Below are 14,647 nucleotides of genomic sequence, written 5' to 3'. Positions count from 1 at the left end.
TAGGTGCCAGACCTTCCTCGACCTCCCTCACCAGACCATGATGCTCTTCAACCATCATCAGGCTGCAGATTCTTCCCCGCTCTCCACCACGAGGCCACAATTTCCTTAACACCCACTGGTCTCAGACTCTGTCACCAGCAGGCCTTGTTGTTGAACACAGTTCCCCACTTTGTATATGCAACCCATAGCAACTCCTGCATTTCCTATGTGTGCATTGTGGCTACCATCAGTCATCAAGTCCTTCTTCCTCATTTTCTTGTTGACTGCCGTCCCTGCTCTCCCTGTCCTCCTGCCCCTTTTCTCGAATCCCATTATCCATCACTTCCTATTTCTCACCCTATTGCAAAATGACCCAACCCACTCAGCATTACTAATCTCCTCTCCTGTCACCACTTGAGGATTGATTCCTTCTTGGACAGGCTTACAGCTTTCCTTTGCTTTTCTATTGGTATCCTCGACCACATGCATCACAGAACCCACCACTGGCACTCCCAAATCAGCAATTCACTCTGTCTAATTGCCCTACTTCGACACAAGGCCTATATAACTGTCCCTATGAGAACCAACCTTTCCAATTCTTCTCCCATTGCTCGCTTGTACCCTCACCCCTCCCCCAAACATGTATGCTTCTACTACCTACACACTGCATTATCCCTCAAAATGTGCACTCCCTTGCAAATAAGGTTATTATCCATTACATAAGATCATCCATTACATAAGAATATAAGAAATAGGTGCAGGAGTAGGCCACCTGGCCCCTCGAGCCTGCTCTGCCATTTAATAAGATCATGGCTGATCTGATCATGGGCTCAGCTCCACTTCCCTGCCCGCTCCCCATAGCCCTTTACTCCCATATCGCTCAAAAATCTGCATCTCCGCCTCAAATATATTTAATGAACCAGCCTCCACAGCTCTCTGGAGCAGAGAATTCCATAGATTTACAACCGAGAGAAGAAATTCCTTCTTATCTCAGTTTTAAATGGGCGACTCCTTATTCTGAGACTATGTCCCTAGTTTTAATTTCCCCTATGAGTGGAAAAATCCTCTCTGCATTCATCCTGTCGAGCCCCCTCATTATCTTATATTCCCCCCCCCCCCCCCCCCAAGTCCAATACAGCCTTTAATATAGTCGAGCACACTATCATCCTCCTAACCCTCTTATCCATTGTCCAGCCTAGTAGAACTGCTGTTACCTGGTTCCACTCTTACTCATCAATCGTGGCCCCCCAACCTGCGAGAGAACAGCTCCGCAGGTCAGGCCATAAGAGAGTTGGAGCGGCGGACCCTGGGACATCGTGGCCCCCCGACCTGCGAGAGAACAGCGCCGCAGGTCGGGCTATAAAAGATCTAGAGCGGCGTACCACTTCAATCTCCAGCGCAAGCTGCTCCGAGCGTGCAATGATTTTGAGATGGGCGTCTGGGTGATGTCATCAAAATCCTGGTCGCCGTTTTAGAGTGCGGGCAGGAACATCGGCAGGACCCAGGTTCAGAGGAATGGGAAGGTCTGGGCGGTTGAGGTGAGAGTGCTTATGGCGAGAGGCAGTGAATATTTATAGCACAGGAACGGCGAGAGATCGTGGCGGAAGTGTGACAGATGAGGGTACGGGGCCCAGAAGAGCCAAGGGCCCAGGGGCAACACGGGCCAGCCCACACAGCGATATGTGCGTGCACTAGGTCCGTGCAGCAGAGCAGGTCTCCAGTCATCCTGGTTAACCCTTGCCACTGGATAAAGGCCTAGCTCTATCAAGCCCAGGTGGTGGCTGGTGTGCAACGGTCATCAAACGTTAAAATAATTCACGCACAGGCATCTTCCGCCCCCTCAATTGGAGTTCAGGATTGGAACATCGGGTCCTTCATCGAAACACCTGTGAACTCGTGGAAGCAAATCATCCTCGTTCGAGGGACCGCCCATGATTCAATCATAGCCAGATCACCTTTACTAATGGCTTTCTTCCTACCCACACACCATTACCTCTAGAGTCTCCAGCCCCCACCCCCCCACAAACTGGAATTCTTTGACATGTTTGACAGTGGTGTATTTGGACTTCCAGAAGGCATTTGACAAGGTGCCACATAAAAAGGTTACTGCACAAGATAAAAGTTCTCAGGGTTGGAGGTAATATATTAGCATGGATAGAGGATTGGCTAACTAACAGAAAACAGAAGTCAGGATAAATGGTTCATTCTCGGGTTGGCAATCAGTAACTAGTGGGATGCTGCAGGAATCAGTGCTGGGACCCCAACTATTTACAATCTATATTAATGGCTTGGAAGAAGGGACTGAGTGTAATGTAGCCAAGTTTGCTGACGATACAAAGATGGGAGGAAAAGCAATGTGTGAGGAGGACACAAAAAATCTGCAAAAGGAGATAGTCAGGCTGAGTGGGCAAAAACTTTGCAGATGGACTATAACGTTGGAAAGTGTGAGGTCATGCACTTTGGCAGAAAAAAAAAATCAAAGAGCAAGTTATTATTTAAATGGAGAAAGATTGCAAAGTGCTGCAGCACAGCAGGACTTGGGGATACTTGTGCATGAATCACAAAAGGTTAGTAGTATGTAGGTACAGCAAGTGATCAGGAAGGCCAATGGAATCTTGGCCTTTATTGCAAAGGGAATGGAGTATAAAAGCAGGGAAGTCTTGCTACAATTATACAGGGTATTGGTGAGGCCACACCTGGAATACTGCATGCAGTTTTGGTTTCCATATTTATACTTGCTTTGGAGTCAGTTCAGAGAAGGTTCACTAGGTTGATTCCGGAGATGAAGGGGTTGACCTATGAGGAAAGGTTGAATAGGTTGGGCCTCTACTCATTGGAATTCAGAAGATTGAGAGGTGATCTTATTGAAACGTATAAGATTATGTGGGGGCTTGACAAGGTAGATGCAGAGAGAATGTTTTTACTGATGGGGGAGACTAGAACTAGAGGGCATAATCTTAGAATAAGGGGCCGCCCATTTAAAACTGAGATAAGAAATTTATTTTCTCAGAGGGTTGTAAATCTGTGGAATTCGCTGCCTCAGAGAGCTGTGGAAGCCGGGACATTGAATAAATTTAAGCCAGGAATAGAGAGTTTCTTAAACGATAAGGGAATAAGGGGTTATGGGGAGTGGGCAGGGAAGTGGACCAGAGTCCATGATCGGATCAGCCATGATCGTATTGAATGGCGGAGCAGGCTCGAGGGGCCGTATGGCCTACTCCTGCTCCTATTTCTTATGTTATGTAAACCCCTCTCTCAAGGATCCATTCTTGAATCCCAGCTCTTCCTCATCTTCCCCTAGATTCAGCTTCGCTATGTATAATGATGACCCTCAACTCCACCAGCTCTGTGCTGTCAAACAGCTTGTCCAACCTTCAGTCTTAAATTAAGCTAAATTTCTTCCAGCTAAACAATGGGAAAACCAGTCATCATTTTCAGTCCCCGCCACAAACTCTGTACCCAAGCCAGCTACTGTCTTAGGCTAAACCAGACTGCTCACAATCTCAGCATCATATTCAACCTTGAGCTGAGCTTCCAACCCTGCATCAGGTCATCCAAAACTCTGCTGTCTGTATCCCATTCCCATACCGAGCCTTACTCGCTCAATACCGCTGTCCTTGCTGACCTCGTGGCTCCTGGTCTCTGAATGCCTCAAATTTAAAATTCTCATCATGTTTCAATCCCTTTGTGGCCTCAAGCCTCCCTATCTCTCTAATCTCTTCCAACACCATACATCTCCATTCCGGTCTCTGGCCTCTTGTGGATCCCCTCTCTTCACCCGACTATTGGAACACTCCATAAACCTCGCCATCTCCATCTCCTCCTCAAAACCCAGCTCTTTGACCAAGCATTTGGTCAGCCTCCCTACTATCTCCTTTTTTGGCTCAGTGCCCATTTTCCCCCCCACTTGTGCCTCTGTGAAGCACTTTGGGATGCTTTTCTGTGTTCAAAGGTGCTATATAATGATGAAATAAACATAGTGAGAGAGGAAGTATTAAATTAGTTTAGCATCTTTGAAAGTGGATAAATCCCCAGGCCCAGATGAAATGTATCCCAGGCTGTTGAGAAGCAAGAGAGGAAATAGCAGAGGCTCTGACCATCATTTACCAATCCTGCCTGGCTACAGGTGTGGTGCCAGAGGACTGGAGGACTGCTAACGTTGTACCTTTGTTTAAAAAGGGAGAAAGGGATAGACCGAGTAATTACAGGCCAGTCAGCTTAACGTTGGTGGTAGGAAAATTATTGGAAGAAATTCTGAGGGGCAGGATAAATCTTCATTTAGAAAGACACAGATTAATCAAGGACAGTCAGAATGGATTTGTTAAGGGAAGGTCGTGTCTGACTAATTTGATTGAATGTTTTGAAGAGGGTAACAAGGAGGGTCGATGCAGGTAGTGCATTTGATGTAGTGTATATGGATTTTGATAAGGTTCCACATGGCAGACTGATCACAAAAGTAAAAGCCCATGGGATCCAAGGTAAAGTGACAAGTTGAATCCAAAATTTGCTCAAGAGGCAGGAAGCAACAGGTAATGGTCGATGGGTGTTTTGTGACTGGGAAGCTGTTTCCAGTGAGATTCCACAGGACTCAGTACTAGGTCCCTTGCTTTGTGTGGTACATATCAATGATTTAGACTTGAATGTAGGAGGTATGATTAAGAAGTTTGCAGATGACACTAAAACTGGCCGTGTGGTTGACAATGAAAAAGAAAGCTGTAGACTGCAGGAAGATATCAATGGAATGATTAGGTGGATAGAACAGTGGCAAATGGAATTCAATCTGGAGAAATGCGAGGTAATGCATTTGGGGAGGGCTAACAAAGCAAGGCAAGGAGTGCAGGTCCACAGATCCCTGAAGGTAGCAGGACAAGTAGATAAGGTGGTTAAGAAGGCATATGGGATACTTGCCTTTGTTAGCCGAGGCATAGAATACAAGAGCAGGGAGGTTATACTTGAACTGTATAAAACATTAGTTAGGCCACAGCTGAAGTACTGCATGCAGTTCTGGTCACCACATTACAGGAAAGATGTGATTGTACTAGAGAGGGTACAGAGGACTGTTGCCTGGACTGGAGAATTTTAGCTGTGAGGAAAGATTGGATAGGCTGGGTTTGTTTTCTTTGGAACAGAGGAGGCTGAGGGGAGATCTAATTGAGGAGTATAGAATTATAAGGGGCCCAGATAGAGTGGATAGGAAGAACTTTTTTCTCTTAGCAGAGGGGTCAACAACCAGGATGCATCATAGAATCATAGACATTTGCAGCACGGAAGGCGGCCATTTCGGCTCATCGTGTCCACGTCAGCCAACAAATAGCTATCCAGTCTAATCTCACTTTCCATTTCTTAGTCCGTAGCCTTGTAGGTTATGACACTTCAAGTGCACATCCAAGTGCTTTTTAAAATGTGGTGCGGATTTCTGCCTCTACCACCCTTTCTGGCAGTGAGTTTCAGACCCCGACCACCCTCTGGGTGAAAACCTTTCCCCTCAAATCCCCTCTAAACCTCCTACCAATTACTTTAAATCGATGCCCCCTGGTTGTTGACTGTTCTGCTAAGGGAAATAGGTCCTTCCTATCCACTCTACCTAGGCCCCCCATAAGAACATAACAATTAGGAGCAGGAGTAGGCTATTCGGCCCCAAGAGCCTGTTCCACCATTCAGGCTAGAAGGGCCGAATGGCCTACTCCTGCACCTATTTTCTATGTTTCTATGTTTCTATGGCTGATATTCTACCTCAACTCCACTTTCCTGCACTATCCCCATATCTCTAGATTCCCTTAATATCCAAAAATCTATTGATTTCTGTGTTGAATATAGTCAAAGACTGAGCCTCCACCGCCCTCTGCGGTAAAGAATTCCAAAGATTCACCACCCTCAGAGTGAAGAAGTTTCTCCACATCTCAATCCTAAATGACCGACCCTTTATTCTGAGACTGTGGCCCCTGGTTCTAGATTTCTTAGCCAGAGGAAACATTCTCCCTGCATCTACCCTGTCAAGCCCTGTAAGAATTTTGTTTGTTTCAATGAGATCACCTCTCATTCTTTTAAACTCTTGAGAATATAGGCCTAGTCTACTCAATCCCTCCTCATAGGACAATCCCCCCCATCCCAGGAATCAGTCTGGTGAACCTTTCTTGCACACCCTCAATGGCAAGTGTACCCTTCCTTAGGTAAGGAGACCAAAACTGTACACAATACTCCAGGTGCAGTCTCACCAATTGCAGTAAGATGTCTTTACTCTTATACTCAAATCCTCTTTATAATAAAAGCCAACATACCATTTGCTTTCTTAATTGCTTGCTGTACCTGCATGTTAATTTTCAGTGATTCATGTACAAGGACACCCAGGGTCCCTCTCAACACCATTTCCCAATCTCTCACCATTTAAAAAATACTCTACTTTTCTATTTTTCCTACCAAGGTGGATAACTTCACATTTCTCCACATTATATTCCATTTGCCATGTTCTTGCCCACTCACTTAGCCTGTCTATATCCCCTTGAAGTCTATTTGTATCCTCCTTACATTCCTATCTAGCTTTGTATCATCAGCAAACTTGGATATATTACATTTGATCACCTCATCTAAATCAGTGATATAGATTGTGAATAGCTGGGGCCCAAGCACCGATCCTTGCAATACTTCACTCGTTACAGCTTGCTAACCTGAAAATGACCAGTTTATTCTTACTCTCTGTTTTCTGTCCATTAACCAATCCTCAATCCATGCTAGTATATTACAGGTACAACGTCTGAAATCCGTCAACCTCGGAATCGAGACTGTGCCGGATTCGGACCTCGCTCTTGCCGATCCTCGCTGCCCACGGCCCCCCAGCGCTGCGTTTTTTTTTTAAACTGGTTCCTCATCCCTCGCCACCCGATGTTACCATCTTGGCCGCCTCAAAAATGTCCGGTTTTCGGACAGCTGGATTCGAGACATTGTACCTGTACCCCCAATCCCATGAGCCCGAATTTTGTTCAATAACCTCGTGTGGCACCTTATTGAATGCTTTCTGAAAATCCAAATACACCATATCCACTGGTCTCCCCTTATCTATTCTGCTAGTTACAATCTCAAAAAACAGATTTGTCAAACATGATTTCCCTTTCATAAATCCATATTTCCTCTGCCCAATCCTATTATTATATTTTCTAAATGCCCTGTTACTATATCCTTAATAATACATTCTAGCATTTTCCCTACAATTGAGGTCAGGCTAACTGGTCTGTATTTCCCCGTTTTCTCTCTCTCTCCTTTGTTAAATATTGGGATTACATTAACTACCTTCCAATCGGCGGGAACTGTTCTAGAATTTATGGAATTTTGGAAGATGATAACCAGTGCATCCAATATCTCTATAGCCACCTCTTTCAAAACCCTAGGATGTGGGCCATCAGGTCACGGGGATTTATCGGCTTTCAGTCCCATTCATTTCTACAGTACTTTTTTTTTTAAAACGAATACTAATTTCTTTCACTTCCTCATTCTCGCTAGACCCTTGGTAGTACTCTATTTCCGGAAGGTTTTTCACATCTTCTGTGAAGGCAGACACAAAGTATTTGTTTAATTTCTCTGCCGTTTCCTTATTCCCCATATAATTTTTCCTGTCTCAGCCTGTACAGGACCCACATTTACTTTCACTAATCTTTTCCTTTTTACATACCTATGGAAGCTTTTACAGTCTGTTTTATGTCTCTCGTTAGTTTACTCTCATATTCTATTTTCCCTTTCTTTATCAATTTCTTGGTCCTCCTTTTCTGAATTCTAAAATCTTCCCAATCCTCAGGCTTACTGCTCTTTTTGGCAACATTATAAGCCTCTTCCTTTGATAGAATACTATCTTAAACTTCTCTTGTTAGCCACAGTTGGTACACTTTTCCTGTGGGATTTTTGTGCCTTAAAGGAATTTATTGTAAATTATGTATTAATTCTTTAAATGTTAGCAATTGCTTGTCTGCCGTCATATCTTTTAATGTAGTTTCCCAATCTACCTTAACCAACTCTCCCCTCATACCTACAGTTTCCTTTGTTTAGATTTAAGACCCTAGTTTTGGATTTAACTAAATCCCTTTCAAGCTTAATGTAAAATTCTATCTTATTATGATCACTCTTCCCCAAGGGCCCCTTTACTACAAGGTTATTAACAAACCCTTTCTCATTGCACAATACTTGATCTAAAATAGCCTGTTCCCTAGTTGGATCCTCAACATACTGATCTAGAAAACCATCTTGTATACATTCCATGAATTTGTCCTCCACACTATTACTGCAAATTTGGTTTGCCCAGTCTATATGTCGATGAAAGTCCCCCATGATTATTGTATTGCCCTTGTTACATGCACTTCTAATTTCCTGATGTATACTGTGCCCTACATTACCACTACTTTTTGGGGGCCTATAAAACACTCTCACCAATGTTTCCTGTCCCTTGCTGTTTCTTATTTCAAACTGATTCTACTTCTTGATTTTCCGAGCGAAGATCCTTTCTCTCTACTGTCTTTATCCCATCCTTCATTATCTGGGTTACCCCACCTCCTTTCCATTTTGCCTATCTCTTCTAAAAGTTAATTTTACTGGAATATTTTGTTCCCAACCGTAGTCACTTTGCAAGCACATCTTCGTAATGGCTATAAGATCAAACCTACTAATTTCTATCTGCACTATTAATTCATCTATTTTGTTGCGGATGCTTCGCGCATTCAGATTATAGTGCCTTCAGCTTTGGCTTTTTTCTAGTTTTCCCTGATGTCACCTTAGTCAGTAATGCCCTATTATCTTTGTTACTCTCTGTCCCTTCCTGACCCACTTTGCTTATTTTTACTTAAAACTCTGCTCTGCTCCAGAGTCTTGACATTTCTCTAGCTGCTTTTAAATTTCTTTCCTGAATCCTCCCAAGCCCTTCATTAGTTTAATGCCCTGTCTACTGCCCGAGTTATTCGATTCGCCAGGACATTGGTTTCAGCCCGGTTCAAGTGGAGCCCGTCCCAACGGAGCAGCTCCCTCTTTCCCCAGTACTGGTGCCAGTGCCCCATGAAGCAAAACCCCTGCCTCCCACACCACTTTTTGAGTCATGCATTTAACTTTCTAATCTGCTTATCCCGATACCAATTGGCGTGTGCCTCAGGTAACAATCCAGAGATTATTAATTTGGAGGTTCTGCTTTTTAATTTGAACCCCAACTCCTCAAACTCTTTCAGCAGAACCTCATTCCTAGTTCTACCCATGTCGTTTGTTCCTACGTGGACCACGACAACTGGATCATCCCCCTCCCACTCCAAGTTCTTCCCCAGCCGTGAGGAGATGTCTTTAACCCTGGCAGGCAACACAACCTACGAAACTCCTGGTTGCAGCTGCAAAGAACAGTATCTATCCCTCTGACTATACTGTCCACAACTACATTCCCTTTCACTTCACCTACTTGAATGGACCTCCTGCACCATAGTACCATGGTCAGCCTGCTCATCCATCCTGCAGGCTTTTCCCTCATCCACACAGGCAACAAAAGCCTCATACCTGTTGGATAAGGGCAAAGGTGCAGAGCTCCTCCAGCATTGCACCTGGGGCCCCCTTACATGCCTAAGTTGCAGTCACACCCTCCTGTCCCTGACCACTAACCAGACCTGCACCACTAGCTAACCCAAGGGATGTGACTGCCTTCTGGATCAAAGTGTCCAGGTAACTCTCCCCCTCCCTGATACCCTGCAATGTCTGCAACTCTGACTCCAGTTTAATAACTCTGAGCTGAAGTTCCTCAAGATGCAGGTACTTACTACAAACGTGATACCTGTTGTCCAGGATCACAATGCTCTCCACAAACTCCCACATGCCCCAGTTGCAGCACAACACCTGCACTGCCATCCCTATATGACCTTGTTCTGTTTAGTTAAATGTAATTACATTTGTATTTCAAGCAACTTAGTTTACAGTTTAGTTCCTTGACTTCTTAATTGATCTGGATTAAGTAATGGATAATGCAATTAAATATCTACCTGCAACACAAATAGTGTGGACAAAAAGCTGCAACTCCTTCCCCCTCTTCACCAAATTTCCACTCTTTCCAAATAAACTCCCTTTAAGACCGCTCTGTGCAGCCCACTCAATTTTATACACCTCAATAAGGTCGCCCCTCAGCCTCCGCTGTTCAAAAGAAAATAGAACCAGCATCTCCAATCTTTCCTCATAGCTAAAATTCTCCAGTCCAAGCAACGGGCACATAAATCTCCTCTGTACCCTCTTTAGTGCAATCACATCTTCCCTGTAATGTGGTGACCAGAACTGCACAAAGTACTTTAGCTGTGGCCTAACTAGTGTTTTACACAGTTCAAGCATAACCTCCCTGCTCTTGTATTCTATGTCTCGGCTAATAAAGGCAAGTATTCTATTTGCCTTCTTGATCACCTTTCTACCTGGCCTGCTACCTTCAGGGATCTGTGGACATGCACTCTAAGATCCTTTTGTTCCTCTATCTTCTCAGTGTCCTACCATTTAATGTGTATTCCCTTGCCTTTTTAGCCCTCCCCAAATGCATTACCTCACACTTCTCCAGATTAGATTTAAAGTAATTGGTAGGAGGTTTAGAAGGGATCTGAAGGGAATTTTTTTCACCCAGAGGGTGGTGGGGTTCTGGAACTAACTGCCTGAAAAGATGGTAGAGGCAGAAACCCTCACCACATTTTAAAAAGTATGTGGATATGCACTTGAAGTGCCATAAACTACAAGGCTATGGACCAAGAACTGGAAAGTGGGATTAGGCTGGATAGTTCTGTCGGCTAGTACAGGCATGATGGGCCGAATGGCCTCCTTCTGTAAATTTTCATAATAATGCAATTTGTTATTGTTGTATTTTGAATTTATCTACAGTGAAATATGAATACATTTTCATTTTAAAGAAACCACAAAGATTGCTATCGAGGTGGGACCATAACAACTTTCATTTACATCAAAGCATTTATAATTAAAGTGAAAGGTTCTACTAAAATCGTAGGTCACGTCATCCTATAATGGCCATTCCAACAGACCGACAATTAAGATTGGACTTTCTGTACTGCATCCATACAAAAATTGCAGTACAACTGAACCATAAACTATCCCCACTCTTGTATTTTAAGAGTTGCAAACATCCGAGAAATATTAAGTGACATTTACAACCCGAATGGGCAAAGGCGGTTGTAAACTGCCCCCCCACCCCTCCATTAACCAACATGGAACTCCAAACACATCTTCCCCTCCACTCCCCTTTCAGCATTCCGAAGAGACTGCTCCTTCCGCGACACCCTGGTCCACTCCTCAATCACCCGCAGCACCCCCTTCCCAATCCCACGGCACCTTCCCATGCAAACACAGGAGATACATCTGCCCTTTTACCTCCTCCCTTCCCACTGTCCAGGGCCCCAAACACTCTTTCCAGGTGAACAGCAATTTACCTGTAGTTATTTCAATTTAGTATATTGTATTCGCTGTTCACGATGTGGTCTCCTCTACATTGGGGAGACCAACCGCAGATTGGGTGACCGCTTTGCAAAACACCTCCGTTCAGTCCGTAAACGTGACTCCGAACGTCCGGTCGCCTGTCATTTTAATTCTCTGCTCCACTCCCACTCTGAGCTCTCCGTCCTCATACATTGTTCCAACAAAGTTCAACGTAAGCTCGAGGAACAGCACCTCATCTTTTATTTAGGCCTTCAGGACTTAACATAGAATTCAAGAATTTCAAACCATAACCTCTGCCCCTATTTTTTTCTGTTTATTTCTCTTTTCCACGGCAGTTGTTACTGATTCTGCCATTTACACCCTATCATCTTTTGTTTCTTAACTTGCCCCATTACCATCTTCTTTTGCCTTGCACCAGCAGCATCCCTTTTGTCGCTTATTCTCTTCTGTCTTCCATTCGATCAGACCTTCCCATCCTCCCCTCTGTCTCCACCTCTACACTTGCTTAAAAACCTGTGACATCTCTAACTTTTTTCTAATTTTGACGAAGGGCCATCGACCTGAAACGTAAACTCTGTTTCGCTCTCCACAGAGGCTGCCCGACCTGCTGAGTATTTACAGCATTTTCTGTTTTTACTGCATTTTTTGAGCGGCTCAGATCCAGACATTCTCATCAAAAACGGGGAATGTTTGAGAGGCCTCCAGCATCCCGTCAATGTCAGTCAGACAACAGCCGAGGGAAGGCTGCAGTCTGGCCCGGTTACAGTGCGACCTTTCCCCAATGTACAATCTGGGCACAGGGTCCGTATCCTATCGCTAGGACGGGAGGCTGAAGCGAACGCAGAGCAAAGCTCACTGGCAGCCCCATTACTCACGGTGAGGACAAGTGGCGGGCGGTTCACTCCTGGCCGCCAGGTCACCAACTTCGCGTTTCCCGCCAACCGACACCCCTCGCTTACGTCACAGACAACGCGGGATGAATGTGTCAGGAGAAAACAACACAGTTAACCTCGATTGTTAAACTTGCCTTACGTTTACTTTTTTTAATCAAAAAAAAATCTGTGGCCATAAAGAATTTTTCTCATCGACAATATTAATCTTTGTGACATCGGTATAGGCTGCTTTCCTGCCGTCATTTCCGCTGACAGGGCATGTGTATCCGGGTCAGTGAAGCCGAGCTGTTAAAAGGAGGTACATTCAGCCGGGATCCTGCTCGTGCGTCACTGACTGTAAGTGCTCATCGCCCCCACATTGTCATTCAAAGCAATCTCGCGAGCCCACTGTTCGTCCCCGGCTCGCGCTCACCGCGGGTGTTCCACCTCGGGCACGGCTCCGCCCGCGTGCCTGCAGCAGCCTGTCCTCTGTCTATAGTACCACAGCCACGCGATTGAATCTTGTCCTTTCTGGTCGATGGTGGTGTCAGTACCGAGTTCCACAGCCAACGCAGAGGTAACTGCGCATCTGTTAGCTGAATACACGGCGCCAAATATATCCGCATATCCCCTGAATCCCCACCACAGGTCACCCCTGCCACACGTCTCCCTAATTTCTCCCCCCACCCCACATATGTCCGCTGAGTTTTTCCTCTCCCCCACGTTCCCCTGGTCCCCCACCCCACACGTCCCCCTGGTTTCTCTTTCCCCACGCAACCCCCTAATTCTCCCCCCCACCCCCACACACACGTCCCCCAGTTCTCCCCCCTAGTTTCTTCTCCGCCACCCACGGCCCCATAGTTTCTTCCTCCACACACCCCCCAACAGACATCCCCCTAGTTTCTCCGCCCCCACGCAGCACCCTAGTTCTCTCTCCGACCCCACGTAGCACTCCAGTTCTCTTTCCCCCCCATCCCCCAGTTCTCTTCCCCCCCCCCATCCCCCAGTTTGCTCCCCTTCCCCCCCCATCCCCCAGTTCTCTCCCCTCCCCCCCATCCCCCAGTTCTCTCCCCTCTCCCCCCCCCATCCCCCAGTTCTCTCCCATCCCCCAGTTCTCTCCCCTCCCCCCCCCTCCCCCGGTCCTCTCCCCTCCATCCCCCGGTCCTCTCCCCTCCATCCCCCGGTCCTCTCCCCTCCATCCCCCGGTCCTCTCCCCTCCATCCCCCGGTCCTCTCCCCTCCATCCCCCGGTCCTCTCCCCTCCATCCCCCGGTCCTCTCCCCTCCATCCCCCGGTCCTCTCCCCTCCATCCCCCGGTCCTCTCCCCTCCATCCCCCGGTCCTCTCCCCTCCATCCCCCGGTCCTCTCCCCTCCATCCCCCGGTCCTCTCCCCTCCATCCCCCGGTCCTCTCCCCTCCATCCCCCGGTCCTCCCCCCGCCCCCCACAATCCCCCGGTTCTCACCCCCCCCGCCACAATCCCCCGGTTCTCCCCCCCCCCCCCCCACAATCCCCCGGTTCTCCCCCCCCCCCCCACAATCCCCCGGTTCTCCCCCCCCCCCCCACCAATCCCCCGGTTCTCCCCCCCCCCCCCCCCACAATCCCCCGGTTCTCCCCCCCCCCCCCACAATCCCCCGGTTCTCCCCCCCCCCCCACAATCCCCCGGTTCTCCCCCCCCACCCCACAATCCCCCGGTTCTCTTCCCCCCCCCCCACAATCCCCCGGTTCTCTCCCCCCCCCCCCACAATCCCCCGGTTCTCTCCCCCCCCCCCCACAATCCCCCGGTTCTCCCCCCCCCCCCCCCCCCCCACAATCCCCCGGTTCTCCCCGCCCCCCCCCCCCCACACAATCCCCCGGTTCCCCCCCCCCCCACAATCCCCCGGTTCTCCTTCCCCCCCACACAATCCCCCGGTTCTCCTTTTTCCCCCCCCCCCCAATCCCCCGGTTCTCTCCCCCCCACCCCCAATCCCCCGGTTCTCTCCCCCCCAATCCCCCGGTTCTCTCCCCCCCAATCCCCCGGTTCTCTCCCCCCCAATCCCCCGGTTCTCTCCCCCCCAATCCCCCGGTTCTCTCCCCCCCCAATCCCCCGGTTCTCTCCCCCCCCAATCCCCCGGTTCTCTCCCCCCCAATCCCCCGGTTCTCTCCCCCCCAATCCCCCGGTTCTCTCCCCCCCAATCCCCCGGTTCTCTCCCCCCCAATCCCCCGGTTCTCTCCCCCCCCAATCCCCCGGTTCTCTCCCCCCCAATCCCCCGGTTCTCTCCCCCCCCCCAATCCCCCGGTTCTCTCCCCCCCCAATCCCCCGGTTCTCTCCCCCCCAATCCCCCGGTTCTCTCCCCCCAATCCCCGGTTCTCTCCCCCCCAATCCCCCG

At 47.9% G+C, this 14,647-nt stretch overlaps 2 protein-coding genes across 11 annotated transcripts in view; one reads left to right on the top strand and one right to left on the bottom strand.

Annotated features, from left to right (window-relative positions):
- Nucleotides 1-12,796, bottom strand: part of wdhd1 (WD repeat and HMG-box DNA binding protein 1) — a 96,642-nt gene extending 83,846 nt beyond the window's left edge. Inside the window, exon 1 of one of the 5 annotated variants that reach the window (XM_070879176.1) lies at nt 12,715-12,796. The gene's annotated coding sequence lies outside the window, so the exon portion shown is untranslated. The other 4 variants (XM_070879175.1, XM_070879177.1, XM_070879173.1 and 1 more) reach the window with 4 other exon arrangements.
- The window catches only part of LOC139263311 (suppressor of cytokine signaling 4-like), a 16,723-nt gene continuing 14,657 nt past the window's right edge, over nt 12,582-14,647 (top strand). For 4 of the 6 annotated variants that reach the window (XM_070879181.1, XM_070879182.1, XM_070879178.1 and 1 more), the window contains exon 1: nt 12,650-12,858. The gene's annotated coding sequence lies outside the window, so the exon portion shown is untranslated. The other 2 variants (XM_070879180.1, XM_070879183.1) reach the window with 2 other exon arrangements.

The sequence above is a fragment of the Pristiophorus japonicus genome, chromosome 4, assembly GCF_044704955.1.
Source record: "Pristiophorus japonicus isolate sPriJap1 chromosome 4, sPriJap1.hap1, whole genome shotgun sequence".
NCBI lineage: Eukaryota > Metazoa > Chordata > Chondrichthyes > Pristiophoridae > Pristiophorus > Pristiophorus japonicus.
This window is presented reverse-complemented; position numbering and strand designations above follow the sequence as displayed.